Raw genomic sequence first — 18,898 nt, 5'->3', positions numbered from 1 at the left:
GCCATGAGAATTAAATGAAATAATGCCCATTTAAGTGCTTTGTTCAAACATTAGCTAGGTGGTGTTAAATGACCTGCCCAATCTGCATAGATGGTGGATTTAAGTGGTATAGGACTAGAATGGATAAGATTTATACTCATAGTTGATATCTTTGTGGTCGTGTTCCTTCTGACACCACGGCTGAACCTGTTTATTTCAATCCTGCCTATGTTTTGCATTCATATAGTGGGGATAATAATAGTACTATATCATAGGGTTATGTTATGAAGGAATAAAACTGTCACTGCATTTAGCAGTGCATGGACATGACTAGCACTTAGTCATGGTTCATTGTCTGCTACTGCTCCCCCTTCTCCCATACCATATAATTGCATAGGTTTATGTACTTTCTGAAGATATTTTTTATCTGCCTATTATGTAAAGACAGCCTTATTGCATACACCTAGTAAGGTCTTTCCACGATTTGACTAATCTGATGAAATTAAAAGAGTTCAGATTCTCAAGCACTAGAATGCATATCTCAAGTGACAGATTCCTGACATCTTGGTTTTGCATCTATTAACCCTCTTCTCATATGTTTTATGCTTATGTCACCTAAGCTTTTCCTGGCTGTCTCTTGCTTCATCAGGATCATAGGAATACGTCTAAATTAAAGGTGCAACTCCAAGGGAAGGAGGAGGAAGGGATGGAAACCACAAAGAAAGGGCTTGATTGTTACCAGATAGGCACCCGCTTGAAGCAGGTCTGCCTCAGGCCAGCCTTTAGTATGTGGGTTCCTGACTTTGTGTATGAAAGGTTTCACAACATGAGTCCAAGTGATTTTGAGAATACGTTTATTAAGGCTGGGGACAGTGAAACAAAAGAAAAATTTAGGGTGGAAGAAGTAATAAGAGAGAGCTGAGACAGGGCTATTTTGGCTCCCTAGAAAAGTTACAGGAAAGAAATGAACCAAGGAGGGGCTGCTGTTAGCTCACCTGTAGTCAGAGAAAAAGGGGCCCTGGAGACAGGATCAGGGAGTAAGGCCAGGTGGAGCTGCCACTGCCACTGTTCCCCTGGCTGCAAGTCTCCTTGAGGCCCTTAGAGTTCAGGAGGAAATAAAATGTTCATGCCCGAGAAGGGGCAGGGGCATGCTCTGGAATGAGCCCAGGCTGCATCTTTGCTCTGAGGGCTTTTCATCTTTTTTCTGCGCATGCGAATCTTAGGGGAGAGTTTCAGCAGAATATTCACTAGCTTTCCAGGTGCATTTTTAGTATGCTGATATGACACCTAGGAAATGAGCGCATAAGGGGTTTGGGGAATATTCTTTAGTCTGTATACTGTTTTACTTTTATCTTGAGTCTGGCTTTTAATGGGGTTTTTGTTATTTAGTCCTCTGACTTCATCTGTCCTTGGGTTTAGCTGGTATAAATAGCATTAATTGGGTCTCTGTTGTATTTCCCAGATCAGGGAGATTTTAGTTATGCGTTTTTTGGTTAGGGAGGAGAGGTGTAAACCATTCACTCTCAAGTTTCCTTAGTTAGAAGAGATAAGTTTTTGTGATTCACCAGCTGCCTGTAAATTGCTCAAAATGTTTGGCCTTGTTGAATTTTCTCATCTCAGTTTCCCCATTCCACTTGCTCAGGAATTTTCCTAGTGTCTTACTATCCTGCTTCATGGTCACCTGCCATAACCCAGCACTGTGCAACACCCTTTAGGCCATAAATAAACATTGGCTGGCAGATAAGTGATAACCTAGAAATTGATACTACAGGGAGTTATAAGGGCACATTTAAAAATCTATATAATCGGAATAAAAATAGTACATACCTGAAAGTGTTAATTAACTCAATACATAGTTATGAGTATTCATTTTGTGCCAGGCATATGAGCACTGTGGATATAGCAGTGAACAAAACATACAAATATACCCACCTGGGAGGCAGACAAGAAGCAAATAAGTAATTTAAATATATATTTTGTTAACAAGCAATCAGTGCTATGAAGAAAAATTCAACAGGGGAAGGACATAGCAAGGCTGGAAATATGGGTGAACAATATGAAATAAAGCCATCAGGAAAGGCACACTGAGAAAATAGCATTTAGGTGAAGACCTGAAGGAGCTGAGGGGGTCAACCAGGTGAGAATTATGATCAGGAGCCCTCGAGGAAGAAAAGAACAGCAAGCACAAGGGTCTGTAGTGGGAGCATCCTTTTGTGTTGAAGAAACAGCAAAGAGAGAAGTAGGGAGGCATTCCGAGCAGACACAGCCCCACTGCCCCTCTGCATCAATCTAGATGGGGCAGATTAAAGCTTAATGGTTTTTGGTTTTGGTTATCTATTGAGATACTATGTTTATGTTTGTTGAATATGAAATGCCCACTATACTCTAAGAGTGATTTTATTTATTTCTAGACAAATTCTAGCATGGTTTAAGAAACTTATGGAACTGAAATCTTCAAAGGGGGAATAACAATGGTGGTGAGTTGGTGGGGGGTGGAACATGAATTGTGTGATTGAATGACCTGCGAGTCAAAACTGTGGGCTCTTATAGAGAAAGGAAAGGAAAGGTTTCAAAAGGTAAGGGGGACACTTGCTCTATTCCGGGAAGGAGTACCAGCAGTCATGCTGGGCAGGGTTACAGGGAGCAGTGTTCTCCCTTGAGGACCAGGATTCCAGTAGATCCCTGGAGCAGTCCTTGTCAGCCTTGGCTGTGCATAGTAATCACCTGGGAGGCTTTGCAGATGCTGGCCCTGGAGTTCCACCCTCAGAGGTTCTGAGTAATTGCTTAGACATGTGGCCCAAGTTATCAGCAGCTACAACAGTTCCCCAGGTGATTGTAAGGTACAGCCATTGTTGAAAACCATTGTCTTATAGCAAGAAGGTGAGGGGACCTTTCAGGGATGGTTGAGGTGTTGAGAGATATACATAAAATCCATTTAAGATACTAACACAATTTCTGATACATAGTAAGCTGTTGACTTTCTTATTCAGACTCAAATGCTTAAATGCTGGCCTAAGAAGGTGACATTCATTCTGAAAGATGGGATCAACATTAAATGAATAAGAACATCTCAGCAGAATTCCTTTTTTTCCCCCCAAGATTCTTTTTCTTAAAGATTTTATTTATTTATTTTTTAGAGAGAAGGGAAGGGAGGGAGTAAGAGGAGAGAAACATCAACGTGTGGTTGCCTCTCACGTGGCCCCCACTGGGGACCTGGCCAGGCGTGTGCCCTGACTGGGAATTGAACCAGTGACCTTTTGGCTCACAGCCCACACACAGTCCACTGAGCTACACCAGTCAGGGCTCAGCAGAATTCTTTATTCCATCCAAGATGATATCTTTATAGAAATCCTCCATCTTTCCATGGTCAGCCCAATGTTCTGCCTAGAAATTAGCCATCCCTTATCTTTGTCTATGCTTTAAAAATGAGACTATAGATGAGGGCAAAGTGAAGAAGTACAATCTTTATTCTTCCCTCATAATTAGCTTGAGAATCAAACATATTTATCTGTATAATGAACCAGCAAGTGGGTTCTAAGTTCCAGTTTTCCTGTGGGATGAATAGTTAAGAATGAATTTAAGCCAATTAATTGATTTAAGCTGTAGGATAATAACAGTAACAGATGACCCTAAGTATTACATGACTATCTTTATGATTAGGGAACAAGCTAATAAATTTTTCCATACTTCTGTTATCTGTTGTTATTAATAGAAGTTATGGTCTTATCCAGTGAAAAAAAAGAAGCAACTCAAGAAGAGTTCTAAGAAATTCATAAAGACACATAAATCTTTTTAGAGCTAATATTTAAACCACTTCAGTAATTGGAAAAAGAATGATCAGACAAATTATGTTATCAGCTTCTCATTGTATGTCTCACTATCAGAGTACACCTGTTTATATTTCTAAGCAGATCTTTTGGGGAAATTCTATATAGGCCTGTCTTATTTTATTGTGCTTTGCCTAACTGTACTTCACAGATGTTGCATTTTTTACAAATTGAAGGCAAGACCCTCCACTCTCTGACTAGCTTTATTGCTATATGCACTTTATTGTGGTGGTCTGGAGCTGAACCCACAATGTCTCCAAGGTATACCCATAATATATTAATTTGAAGAAGTTACTTTTAGCCCTGGGTGGTGCAGTTTGGTTGGTTGGAGTCTTGTCCCATAAACTGAGAACATACCTAGGTTGCAGGTTCAATCCCCATTTGGGGCATGTATGGGAGGCAATCAATTGATATTTCTCTCTCACATCAGTGTTTCTCTATCTCCCCTCCTTCTCTCTATATTTGCCTTCTTCTCTCTAAAAGCAATGAAAAAAATGTCCTCAGGTGAAGATTAAAAAAAATTATTGGTAAAATTATATTCTCCTGTTTGCAAAATAGTGTTTAGAATAATTAAATGAATACTGAAGGGGAAATGTGCAAGTAAAAAATAAATTCTTTAGAAAAGTACAGCAGATAGTATACTCATATTTCATACTCCAAAGGAGTTATACATTTTGAATTTCCCACCCAAGGGAGGTATAAATTGACTAATATGTTAGTGTGACCTCTGAGGAGTCCATATACTGTAAGCTAGCACTAGAGTAGGGTAACTATTTACATTAGAAGATCCTACTTTTAAAAATAAACTCCTAATTTTGGAATAATCTTAGACTTATGGAAAAGTTGCAAAAACAGTACACTGTGCTCCTGTGCTCCCCTCCACTGAGTTTCGCCATTGTTAACATCTTGCATTACTGTGGTACATTTATCCAAACTAAAAACCCGATATTGTGCATTACTATTGACTAAACTCCAGGATGTTTTTGGATTTCATCAGTTTTTCCATTAATATTCTCTTTCTGCTCCAGGATCCAATTCAGGGTTGTATACTGCAGTTAGCTGTCCTGTCTCCCAGCCTCTTCTGTTCTGTGCCAGCCTCTCAGTCTTCCCTTGGTTTTTCATGACTGGTAATCTTGAGGAGTACTGGCCGGGTGTCCTGCAGAATGTCTTCCCCATCTGGGTTTGTCTGATGTTTTTCTCATGATTACACTGGGGCTGTGGGGCCTGGGGAAGACTACCGCAGAGGTAAAGTGCTCTTCGTCACGTCATCTATTTTAGTCATAAAATTTGGACAGGATAAACTCTGAGATCCTTTCCAGTTCTGAAGGGCTATGACCATATATTTTATAGAGCCTGCTATTTTTAAGTAAATATATATTTTTCAGTTTTATAAATTTTTCTCTATAATTTCACTCAATGATAAGCAGGCAGGGGACACCACATAACTGATACATCAACAGCAGAAGATTGACTTTATACTTTTGCCACAAGCCATGTGCTCTGTATGGATCCCTAGCATTTCCATATTTATGACAGAATTTACCAGGCCACTAAATAGCCCTTGGCTAAACTTACCATTGGAGGTAAATGTATCAGTAGGCCAAGCATATTTTTTAATAAAACAAATGAAAAAATAATTAAAAATAAAAATGTATTTGATTAGGGGGATATCAAGGACAAGAAAGATGCTTCTAGTTCTAGGAATCCATGATTCCTTGTGTGAGAATAGGAGAAAAGTTTGAGAGGAAAGATGGGTAAAGAAAAGAGATGAGAAAGAAGAAGAAACTGCTGGTGAGTAGGAAAACCATTTTATTAAAGTGATTTTGTGGTTGCCTTATTTTCTTTTATGACCCCTCAGTATTATACTTACAAAGCAACTGGGACTTACCAGTTTTGGAAATTAATGTTAACATGATTTCATTGTGCATATAGTACTGAGCATATGCTATGTTGACACTAAAAAGCAACATTACATTTGCTTTGCATTTGTACGATCCTTGCACATTCATTATTCAATTTGATCATTGTAACAGCCTGTATATTTTCATTTGAGAAGGGAAGAAATGGAGTGTCAGGTAAATTGTTATTGGATTTGAAATACAGAAGCACTTTTATGTGGTCTATACCCTCATTTTACAGATGAGAGGACAGAGACCTTGAGATGGTCAAACTAGCACTTGCAGCTAGTTAGTGGTAGAGCGCGGTAATAATTGCTGGTCATCTAGTACTCCAGGCCTGCTGGCTGCCTTTGGAGCAAACAGCGAATGCCTACACAGTACTTTTCATAAGTCTGGAATTGTCATTTATCCTCACTACTCACTATGAGGTATATCTCCCCATTTATAAGTGATGAAACTGGAGCACAGAAATTAAGCCATTTCCCCAATGTCAGGCAGCTAGCAAATGGTGGGCCAAAGATTTGAACCCAGATTGTCTCGCTCCAGTGTCTCTTAACCACTATACCAACTGCCCTAACTCAGATGATTATTTCCTTGCCTCTTAGTTTTATATTCTCTCTTATGAATAGAACACTTTCAACTGTTGTTATTGTCTCAAGAATTCATAAAAGTCTCACACTGATAGGTATATAATCAACATGGAGGAGATTTTCCCAATTGGTGCTGAAATAATATTGCTCTCTTTGGACAATTGGTACAGATGCTGAATTTCTCCTTAACTGATCCCTTCCACTTTTGCCTTCACAATGCATTGTGAAGAGGCTCCTGCTTCAATCCAGTTACTCACTCCACAAGTACAGATTGTGCGTCCAACCCACAGCCCGCAGGCTGCATATAGCCCAGGATGACTATGAATGTGGCCAAACACAAAATCATAAATTTACTTAAAACCTTTTTTTTTTGCTCATAGTTTTTGTTAGTGTTTGTGTATTTAATGTGTGGCCCACGACAACTCTTCCTCGATTGTGTCCCAGAGATGCCAAAAGGTCAGACCCCCCTCCCCCCCACCGTATGCATGTGGGATTGGAGGACATTGTCGTGAACAAAACAGACACAATCCTGCTCTCAAGAGATTATAATTTAGTCATGGTGGAAGGTGGGAAATTTGGGATGGTAGGGAAAACTTTTCTCACAGTACCACAGCAAAGAGATTAGTTGTTGAAAAAAAAATAGATATAGCAGATCGTAACTATGATTAAGTCATCCCCGTAGACTAACTACATGATTAAATATTAGGTAGGGTCCTGGTAAGGTTTTAGAAGGGAAACTGCCATCATACTTTGAGAATAATAAGTACAGTATAATGGCTAATATCAGTCACTATGGTTTGTAAGATTCAATTCATGTCCAACAGCAAGATGATTTTAACATTCCATTTAAAAAAATGTTTTCCAAAGTTTGTTTCATATTTTTTCAAAGGGAAAGGACTTCAGCATATCTGTATTTGATAGAAAGCAAATTGTAAAATGTTTGAAATTAATGAGGAGATAAATTATTTTCTGGTCCCAAACAGTTCTCTATCCCTCAAAGACAAAACTTTCGAAACACACCTAACAATGTCCTGGTAATCTCTGGGAGCTGAAATTATTTTAGTATATGTTGACAAGAGGGAGACTGTGATATTCTTTAATAGCATAAGATCCATGGAATGAAATATATTTGATAATTTATCTTAAAAATTTTCATGTGGAATGCTGATTTTTAAAAAAGACGTTGCTTATTTATTTTTAAAGAGGTGAAAGGAGAAAGAATGAGAGAAACTTCAATGTGAGAGAGAAATGTTGCTCAGTTGCCTCTTTTTTAAAATATATTTTATTGATTATGCTATTACAGTTGTCCCATTTCCCCCCTTCACTCCCCTCTACCCTGTACACCCTCTCCCACCTACTTCCCCCCGCTTTAGTTCATGTCCATGTGTCATACTTATAAGTTCTTTAGCTTTTACATTTCTCATACTATTCTCACCCTCAGTTGCCTCTTGAACACACCAAGACTGGGGACAGAACCTGCAACCCATGCATGTGTCGTGACTGGGAATCTAACCAGAATCCAACCAGCAACCTTTCACTTTGTGTGATAGTGCCCAACCAACTGAGCCACTTTGGTCAGGGTTGAATGTTGATTTTATTTTTAACTTCCAGTTGGTTGGCATACATTTCTATTATTCAGATTTCATTATTTATGGCTTTGATATGACTTTAAGAGTAGACAATTAGACAGCAAATAGAAGTAATTATTTACTTTTCTAGTCAGCATTTTTATTTATTTATTCTGAACTCATAAATTCCTATATGGTCACATCAAACCAACTCTTCCTTAATCTGCGTGCAGTCAGAGGAAAGAATTATGACCCTGAAATCATAGAAGGAAATACTGCTTTTAGCTTTGGTGACTCCACAGGGCACCCATTGATGACTGGGTTGTCATTTGTTCATTTTTGCCTTTGCTATTATTTTCTCCCCACACAAATTGCTTTTCCAATGTTTCTGGAAGCAGCATGGTTGTTTTCACTTGGCAAAACCCACTGTTGGATGCCTATATTTCTTTTGCCATCAAATTTAGTGACTTGGTCAGATTTGCTATAGCAGCAGTCACAAGTAAATCAATGCTTTATGTGAAATTCCTCATTTTTATTGTCGAGGTGTTAAATGCAATCTAGATGCATAAAATGATTTATTTCCCTGCCAAGTAAAAAGAACAATAATCAAGTGTATCCAAGATCATTATAGTCACCATGACAGCCAGATTGAACTAGCATCCTAATTATCTCTAGAATCCTTTGTGCATCCCAAGTCCTTCCTTCTCTCACACTTGCTAGTCTTAGAATAATGAATATTAGTCTCAGTAGATTTTAGTTAAGGTAGTCATCATGATTTTTTTGTACAGTGCTATGAAATTAACATTCACATACATATTTCACCTATACCCTCTACATACACAAAATGCTGTGACGTTGGGAGAGTCGATACTTTAGAAATGGAGAAACTAAGATTTAGAAGCTAAATGACTTATTGAGGATAATACAGATAAAGTGGCCCTGCTGATGCCAGAAACTTCTGCTTCTGTGATCATTGCTCCAAACTCTGCAGTTCCTTCAAGGTACCAGATAAAACAAGGTTAGAAACGAGATATGCTATCGAAGTCTCACAGTGCTAGTGTTACAGAGCACAACAAGGGAGGCCTGGACGATATACTATTACTGAAAGAAACCCCCCCAGGTTTGTTATGTCCGCCGCCAGAGGAAAGACATCTCTCAATGCCAGAGATTCGTGAAAAGGAAAGGAAATGTTTATTTAATGCTATACAAACTTAAAGTAGTGACCTAATGTCTTCATCAAAATCCCAAAGTCCCTTAAAACACCCACAAACAGACACAGTCCTTCCTTCCCCCTTTGCCCAGTCCAGAGTACCGTACCTCAGGAAAGGAAATAGAAGTTTGTGACTCAGGCAGTCCTCTGGTTATTCCCATTTAGTACTCCATCTTGACTGGGAGACCTCCCTGGGTTCCTGGCACCCTCAGCTGTGTCGCTGGGATCTCTCCTAAAACCGGGTGGTGGTTTCCCCTTCTAAAGCTGTGGGGGTCCCCACTCTGGCAAAGGCACGTGGTTCTCTCTCCCAGGGCCACAGGAGTTCCCACTCAGCCAAAACTGCGTGCTTCTCCTCCACAAAGCTGCAGGGAGTCAGGGGGTCGCCACTCTGCCAAAGCTGAGTGGCAGTTCTCTGCTAAAGCCGCATGGTTCTCTCTCCTCAATGGCTGCCATGTCTGGGTTTAAATCCCTGCGCCAATCTTCCTCTGCAGCCCCATTTCCGACTCCTCCCACACTTGGCCTCACATGCCAGAACTCATATCCTTCCAGCTTTCCTGGGCTGCCATCCTGAGTCTGGGCAGGCGTGGCCCCATGTCTTGGAGCCAATCATCTCCAAGCTCCCATGCAGGTGCTGTAACTGGGGAGGGGGGGACCTGTCCAGGGTCCCCTGGGCAAGTTGATGGGGAAGTTCCTTTCCATCCTCCTGGCCCAGAGCCTGGCCACAGCTATTTAACATACTTATACAACCAGTCAAAGGTTATAGTTATGTTAAATGACCATGCCAGAGGTTAGCTGCAAGGCCATTGCTATGCAAAACAGCTTTCAATGGCCCTGCTCCATTTGTCCCTTCCCCCAACCCACACCCTGGGCAGGGGGGATGGGGGAGGACATCCTAAAATCTCCTGGACACCTTGAGTTCTGGACCCCATTTCCAATGCCCCTTTGGGGTCCTCCCTCTTGGCTGCACCCTATAACACTAGGAAGGCTCATCCATAGGAAGTCTCAGTGTCAGTGTTTATCTGGCTAAACAGCACACCACTGGGGATGGGGTGAGACTGTAACCTTGGATGGAAGCCTAGGTTGATTTTTTTTTTTCCAAAGTGAAAAGCAGACAAATGGGAGGCAGTCAGGTCTGATGGATCATTAAGAAAAAACACTCTGGATCATTTCTAACCTAAGAGTTATCACGACCAAGGTTTTGTTGTCTGCCTCCCTTTTCCGCATTTAGTAAACATTCATGTACAGTCTGAGGGCACACCATGCACATTTTCAGTTCTTATAATCTGACCATAAGATGAATTCCTATTTACTATGGTCTATCTACTCAGGTGCTGTTATTAATCTGATTTCTGCTGGTTGTGCAACTGGAAGCTGTAACCTTAGGTTTTAATCAGGGCCAAGGCTGTAAGGACACAATGCTTTAAATTACAATTTCCATTTTAAAAACTTCAGAGGTGAGGAGGATGGTAAGAGTTCTTAGTAAATTTCCTGTGTCTCAGTAGCAGTTTTGGAGGGCCCTGTGTTTATGGCCATTTCAGCCTCCATCTAAATTAACATAGTTGTCGCTGTTGGGTTAAGGGGAAAGCATATTCCTATCATTGGGTTCCAATGTTTATACATAAAATCCCTTATGTCGCATTCCTTCTCCACTAACTTTCTACAGCTTCCCTTGTTCTTAACTTTTTTTTTACCTCATTTAGAAGTAAACAACTTTTTAGGACAAACTACTTCCTTAACTTCTCTTAAAAATATACCCATCAATTTCCTTCCTTTTGTAACAGTATTTTTTCTAAATTTTAAAAGAGAAACCATAAAAAGAGTATTACTGATAATACAAAAGTTATCTTATACACCTTCAGCAATTATTAACATGGATTCATTTATGACCAAAAGGGGGACATGTGGACAAAAAGGCACCACATACTAAACCTGACAAGCTCAGGGGAGGCCTGCATGCCGGCCTTGCAAACTCAGAGAACTAAAGGAACTACACAGGATGGTCTGAAATTAAAACTTTTTAACTAAAAGCAGTTTGGGCAGGTAGTCATATCCTAGGCCAGAATCTTCCCTGACAAACCAGTCTTTAAGTGTGCCTGTTTATTTGCCTTTTTGAATCTATGGTAATGCACCTTTGGAAGGTCAAGGCAACTTCCCTTCCTCCAACCCCTCGGGCACAGTCACTGTACCAGAGCAGAGACCTCCCTGATAGTGCTTTTGTGTCAGTTGTCCACAGTTAACTATCCAGTACCCACCTGTGTAAAACAAATATGTGTCTATCGTTTTACTTTTTATTCAGCCCCAGAGGTTTCTCCGCTTTGCTTTCTCTTGCCTCCCTGATCTGTCACCAATAGATTTCATGTAACCCCTTTGTACCTCCGCTTTTGATTGTGATATATAAAATAAGGTGCAAAACAACCATTTTCTGGAGCATTTCCTCAATACTTTGCGGTTTTGTTTTCTGACAGATATGGTCAGATTGGCTCAAGAAAACTCATAAAATTATTATAGAAAAAGAAAATAGGTGTAAGATAGATGAAAATAGATGTTTGACAATTCACAAAAAGATCTCATTGCTGGAGTAGATAAGCAAATGTGACCTTTTGTCTGGTTCAGTTTTTTAAAAAGCTATCTTTTTTCTTTATTCAATCTCTGTAGTTCCTCAGAGTTTTTTCCACTCCTTTAATCAGTTACATTTAATAAAGATGCCTTTGGTCCAACATCAATTTTTCTTTCAGGTAATGAAAATAGTACGAGACAGTTTGTTTCCTTTATTCGCAGAACTGTGATAGGTCTGTGGGAAGGAACTACAAGACAGACCTGCTAAAACTATGAAAGATCTAATAGTCCAAACTTTTTTTACCTTAAGTAGCAGTATATTCCAACAATCTGTACTATTCTAGGGAATGATAGCTTAGGAAAGAATATGATTTGAACTTATTCATGTTTAGAAGGTGTCTAAAATTGAGAGCCAGCCAGATCCATCTACTCTGACCATAACTAGCCCTAGAGTGAATTGTTTAAAGAAATTGGGTCCCAATGATCACCGGTGGAAACTTTTTGAAGTATGTCCATATTCAAGTGGAGATTGAAGAAGCTCAGCCAAAAGAACTGTGGACTGACTGACATGACAACTGTGGATTGAGCAAAAATTATTATTTTTCAGTCACGTGTCATTTATTTGAAACACTAGTATATCATATATCATTTTTAGCATGAACTTTACAAAAGCCAAATATATCTAATTCAAATAAAATAGAAGGTGTGTAATGGGTGTAGCCTGAGAGACTCCAGGGCTCCCCAGCAAGCCTAGCTTGGGGACTGGGAAAAGCAGCAGCACAGGGATTGAGAGTTACTTTGCATATCAATAACAACAGGCTAGCCAGGGAGATGGGTACAACTTGGACCCAAGAGGTAGCTGGGAAGCAGCTCCCCCGCCCCCAGCCAGTTACAGAGCCTGCATGAGAGCTGGGAGATGGGACACTCCACACTGTGGGGCCACAGCTGCCCGGACTAATTATGGCAGCCAAGAAAGGCAGAGAATACAGGAGTGCTAGCAGGTACAGCTGATTGTGGAAGGAGTGGGAAACAGGGCCACAAAGGAGATTCCAGTCTGGAATTAAACAAAAAGTCAGGCCACCTTGTGGGATGGGGATGGCACAATGGCACAGTGTGAGGTCATGCAGGAAAAAAAGGGTTGAAAGGGCTCTTGCTTGTGGGCCATGAGGAGGTGCCACATGGTTTTGGATTAAGAACTGGAGATCATGGTGACACAGCTGATGGTGCTTGGAATTACAGGAGACCCGCCCAGCTGAGCACAGATTGTTGGGGGGAACCCAGAGAAGTGAGCTGCAGACTTCTGTTTGTTTCCTTTTGGAAGGCAGTACGTCTGACTGGCTGGCGTGCTCTGAGACTGGCCTCCCTGGGCAAAGTGGGGAGGACAGGGCTGTGTGTTTGTGTCTGTGGGTATATCTTTTTTTCTAAAGGGAGAGAGATTTAACAGCAGAATTCCATAATTATTCTAAACCTGTATAAAGTTTAATTAAATAGTTCCTTTCCTTTTTAGCAAACTCTGGCACCGAGAGCCACAATTCCTACTGGTAGCAGGCAAAGAAGAGCCACAGCACAAAATGACCCTGGGGGAGGGGGCTATTTCTGTAACAGATGCACATCAATATTATATGTATTTCAGGTTTCTTCTTAATTCTTGTCTTTAAAAATATTTCTAAATCCTGTAGTAAAATATGGCTTTAAAATAGATTTTCTTAAGCAAAAAATATTGTTACAAGGGGTCAAGACTCAAACTCATGAGGAACTAAGGCAGTAGAAGGAATCATAACATGTGAAATTCTTTAAATAAAAATTTATTAACTTTAAATAATCATGCCTACGTTACACATAATTTTTTAAAAAACCCTTTATACTTACAAAATAAAAAGAAAGAAAATAGTATGAGCTTTGAGAGTTTCTCAGCCTAGGTTTGCAGCTCAATTCTGTTACATTTGTGTAACCTGAAGCATGGCAAAAAAATTCTCCCAAGCAGAACAGTGGATAAAATTCATCACCTCTTCAAATTGCTATGAGGTTTATAATAATTATTAAATCAGCATATGCACAGTGCCTGGCGCAGTAAAGGTAATCCACAAATTCATTTCCTTTGATAAACCATATTCTAGCTCCCATCAGCATTTGGTTTACATATTTCACAGTTCCAGTGCACTGCTGCAGGGAGATGGAGTCTGCCCAGCTCCCTCACCCAGATGTCCTGGCGAACGTAACTTAGCAGCGTTCACACAACCTGAGTTGGGGCCCACGTGTGCAGAATGAACCTCTGTTACATAACTAGAAGGTCAGTACTGGCACCCGCTGGCTTTGTGTGTACCTAGTGTAGAAGGGAGTTGGAACCTCTCATGGCTCGAGACGTGGCTTGTGGTGTATGTGGGGCACCCTGCCCCAGACTAAAGGCAAGTCAGACATCTCGATGGCTCCACAAATTTTCTTCCATCTGCCTGAATCCTGTGTGAACCTGCCTGGCCTTCAATGGCTGCAAGACAACTGCAATAATGGCCAAGGGAGTAAATAACACACTAATAACAAGGCTGAGATGAATTCAATACATATTACTTAAATACAACATTTATCTTGTCCAACATCTGTATCATCATGATGAGTTTAGATTAAAGCATACCAAATCTTCTGTTGGACTGAACATCTCTTGGTAATTTATGCAAACAAATAGCTTAAACCTTGCATATAGAAAATTGTGAAAAGTACAGAGATTCTTTCAATTCAGTGACACAGGCTCACTCTAAAAGGATGCATGAACCTAAGTATAACTTGTTAGTTTATCATTCAATCATTTATTGAATAAATATCTATTGAGTTCATATTGTGTATCTGGCTTTCCGGAATCTGGTGAGTTTCCAGGTAGAGAAGCAACCAAAAGTTACAGTGGACATTCTTAAATTCCAAAGTAGCTCCAGTTGATGTGGAGAAAGAGAGGCTTCAAGTAAACTTGGAATCTGTATCATTTCAAAACAGACCAGAAACTAAGGAATCTGCAACTGCTGAGCTATTTCATGATGACAAGTATCAGGAAGGGGAAATGGCCTCTTCAGTTCAGTGTCTCCTCCCCTCAGTGCTACTTCTTCTAGACCACAGGGTTTTCACATCTATGGCACCCCTGGGAAAATGGCATGAGAATGCCCTCCCCTTTTTTAAAAAAATATTGCTTTATTAGAGAAACTTATACCCAAATTACTTTAATTGGTTTTAAAAAGCCTTAATGAGTATCCAATAAGAAAACATATACAGCTTCCACAGGAATAAGACAAAAAAAATGGGGTTGATGATTGTCCCAAATGATATTTCCTAAAAGAAATAAAAGTTATGTTTAACCTTTTTCTTTTGAGGCAGGGCAAGTGAACCACACACATCATAAGTAAAATTGTTTTTACTTTACGAGAAGGAAGGATTGTGATCCTCTCTTTGATGACTATGAAATACAAAATACAAGATCCACTCTTCTGTTCTAGATGAGGGGAAAATGTCATTCTTCAATATTTCAGTTCTCATGCAATGAAATCCAAAGTTCTGTTGATTCTGCCTTTTCAATTCATGTACTGCCTGCTCTTCCTCTTCCTCTTCAGAGACACATTTCTGGCATAGGCATTTGACTCTGATTTTTATCATGAATATCAAAGGTTAAAAAAGCCTTAGGCCATCTAACCCATACCTCTGTTTTACAGATAATGAAACAGACTGAGAGGATTGGGACTTGCCAAAGATGACCTACCTGGCAGGTAGGACAGGGCTGGCTTCAGGGCAAAGACGCCACACAGCAGTCACTGCCTCTGGAGCAGAGTGTCATGATGAAATCAGTGTTTGGTTCCTTGAACTGGCTTGAATTCCCCCTCAGATGGCCACAGGGTAAACTAAACACACAAAGGATCAAGAAGTGATAGAGATATTTATGTGACAATGATCTGTTTGTGTAATATTTAAGAGTATGTGTTACGAAACCTTAAAAGGGGGGGATTTTATGAACTTACATATAAAACTATCTTCCAAAACTGACAAAGTCTTTCTTGACGAGAATTTGAGGCTAGAAGTTTGAAGTCATAGGCCATCACTGCTAAGGGGACAGTTTCTCTTTTGGAAAGATGATTAGGGAGAGTCTTCGGCATTGGTAAATAATAATACCTTCTTTTTAAATACTTTGCACAGTCATAGAAAATATGCATCACTTTATTTAAAAAAGAAAGAAAAACATGACTGCAATGAATATATATTATATTTATTCGCAAAAAGATACTATATATATATATATATGTGTATATAAATATACATATACACATACCTGTAAGAATATTTTTAGAATCTTTATCTTCTTGGTAGGGATTTGGTTACAGTATCATAACCACATCACAGGCAGAGTGAAAGACTCAGAGAGGAGGTGGGTGTTTCATTACATTATTTTCCTAGACATATAACATCTGCACAGATAAGCAGACAGGCTTGAGAAATCAAATGCCCCTTGGGTGTTGTTTATGATGGAGTAGTGGCAAAAAAACAGGTCTTGAGTAAAAGCCACTACCCCATACTCTACTCCCAGCCCTTTTCATACTACCCACAAACATTAATGTCTGAGGAATATACCACTGTCTTCTATTGAGCCTCTGGATAACTTGCTTTTTGGACCAATCCCTCCCTACCAACCACCACTTGCAAGTAAAAAAAGAAAACCAAACACTCAGAGTTTAAAGTTATATGCTTCCACTCCAGAAATGTAAAATAAACATATAGAGGGGGATGGAAGAAGGCTAGGAACTCTCCTTAATAAACATGTATCAATATTCAGGAATACATTTAGATAAAGCCCGTGTCTGGCTTGAAAGGAACCTGTTCATCCAAGGAGTACTAAAAGAATACATGTAGGTGAAATCTTAAGAGTCCCAGCTCACAGTAACGACAAATAGCACTCTGAGGGGCCTAGGACTTTTTCCTTCAGAACTATGTCTCCTCCTCCTGCTTTCTGGTCCCAGTCACTCTCCATGTGTCCTTACCCTGTGGAAACTGCTGAACCCACCCTCTCTTCATGCTGTGTAGCAGACACTGGCCCAAGGACATGTTCACATGAGCCCAGAGCCATAGGGACAGGGAAGGGGAGCTGCTTGAGGAGTGTATACTGATGAAGGTAGTTTTTATGCCATGCACGGTGAAACAGATCCTAAGGAGGATTGCCAGGATTAAATACAGGACAACCGTGTGTGTTTGAATTTCTGGTAATCATGCATAATTTATATGTAAAGTGTGCATACTTATGTTAAGAATTATTCATTGTTTATCTGAAATTCAAATTTAACTGAGCATCCTATATTTTTATTTGCTGAACTCAACAACTCTAATTCTGAGTAAGGTGGTGATGTCCAAAAAATAAAATATTATTCCAATTTAAGCATTTAAATAATGTTGTAAGTCTAATTGTTATAGTCATTTTCTTATTTTGAAGGTCTGTGTTTTATAGCATTCAAAATTCATATTATGTTGGGATCTGTAACATTAATGATATTTTTATTTGTAGGGATAGAGGTGATATATAATAAACTGAGATTATTTATATAATTGCAATTAAGTTTAAATATTTGAAATATATACACCACCCCATATTTAAAAGTAATCTAATTCATAGCAGCAGGTCCTTTTCTTTTTTCAGAATTAGCCTGATAACCATCGAGATAGATTTGAGACTACATCCAATTTGGAAAATGGCTGAATCACAGATACAATGACACGTTTCCAATGCATTGTCTATCAGGAAGGTGGGGATTGAAATATCTGTGAGTATCAGCAAGGAGTCAGTCCCTTGTTATTTCACAAAGGCCGTGATCCGAATGATAACTATTCCTTTTTATAACAAAGACGACAGTAAAATCAAAGGGAAAATATTCAAAGTAGGATGAAAGGAATTGGTATGAGAAAAGACTACATGCTGACTAGAAGAAAGTAGGAAATGATTTTGGAAGTTTTCCATCATGGGGCACACTACAATCACTGGCTTTGGCTCTTATAAAGTTTCTTTTCTTTTCTACTATCTCTGTGCTTCCATGATCTCTGCTGAAAACCAGCAGAAAGAGAAAACTTTCCAAATGCTAATAGGTAAATTCAAGCATCCTGTGTCTGTATGCAGCGAGTAGTTACTCAGTAAAGCTCAACAGCAAGGTCAAAGGCAGAGCAAACTTGCCTTCTCCTAAAAACTTGATGTCTTTGTTCTCATAATCTACCAAGAAAGATAGTGGCTAAGGGGAAGCATGGAGCAAAAACAGCTAAGGCAGAAACACCTAAATCAGTGCAGTGGAAAAGACATAGGATCAGAAGTTTTGAATTTTGGACACCACTCTGCCAGCAAGTTCTTCAGTCTCTACTTTTGTAGAATGAAGAAGTTGAGCAAGACCAAGCTTGTAAGCTCCCCCTGTCCAATGAAACTACAAAGAAACTTAATTCAATTACATTTTCTTCTAAATACTTACCTCCCTTGTCCATCTTTCTTCCATATTTACTCAGCAAAATTCTAACCCTCGGGCAACCCAGTATTGTAACATGGGCATCACCACTCCCAAGAGGTTGAGAAGCACAGGAGAAAGTGGCAGAACTGAGGGGGTTAGCGCCACCCCAGATTCAGAGCCAGCAGCCTTCACCCCCACTGAACAAAGGTTGTCCCTCAGTTTAGAGACAATAGAAAACTCCCCCAAGGGCCTGCCTCCTCTGTGCTCGACAGACTCACTTCCATCCCACCAAACCGCTTTCCACCTTCGGTCTCAGTGGCAGGAGGATCTTGTCCTAGGTAACGCTCCATTGATTATTATTTCTCTAGAATACAACTTTCTTCCATTTTACTGGAGGATTTTCTCAGCATAAAATGTTTATATAATCTATTAAAAACAAAAACTCTGCTTGGTCTGTCCTATTGGGGTTTCCTTTCTCAAGAATTAAGCTCTTCAAGAGGGTGGTCTAGGATGATCATGTCCACTCTCTTACTCCAGTTCCCTCCTTTACTCACTTCTGCCTGACATGCTTTTGCCACCCCAGTGAACAACCCTAAAATGATTGCCTTCCTCATTGCTAAAGCCAGAGGACACATTCCAGCCTTGGGCCTCATAGCATTTGCTTTTTTATTCTGCCCCCCTACCCAACTCTCTTTCTCTCTCCCTTCCTTCCTCTCTCCCTCTCTTTTCCTCTCCTCTCACCCATCATTTCTCTACATTCCCTGCAACCTTAAATCATGTCTGTGAGTTTTACATATGAGTTCTTTGGTTTTCCACTTCCTATA

The sequence above is a fragment of the Phyllostomus hastatus genome, unplaced genomic scaffold, assembly GCF_019186645.2.
Source record: "Phyllostomus hastatus isolate PE091 unplaced genomic scaffold, TTU_PhHast_1.1 phas_contig_80, whole genome shotgun sequence".
In the NCBI taxonomy this organism is placed as follows: domain Eukaryota; kingdom Metazoa; phylum Chordata; class Mammalia; order Chiroptera; family Phyllostomidae; genus Phyllostomus; species Phyllostomus hastatus.
The sequence above is the reverse complement of the archived record's forward strand: the minus strand, read 5'-3'. Positions refer to the sequence as shown.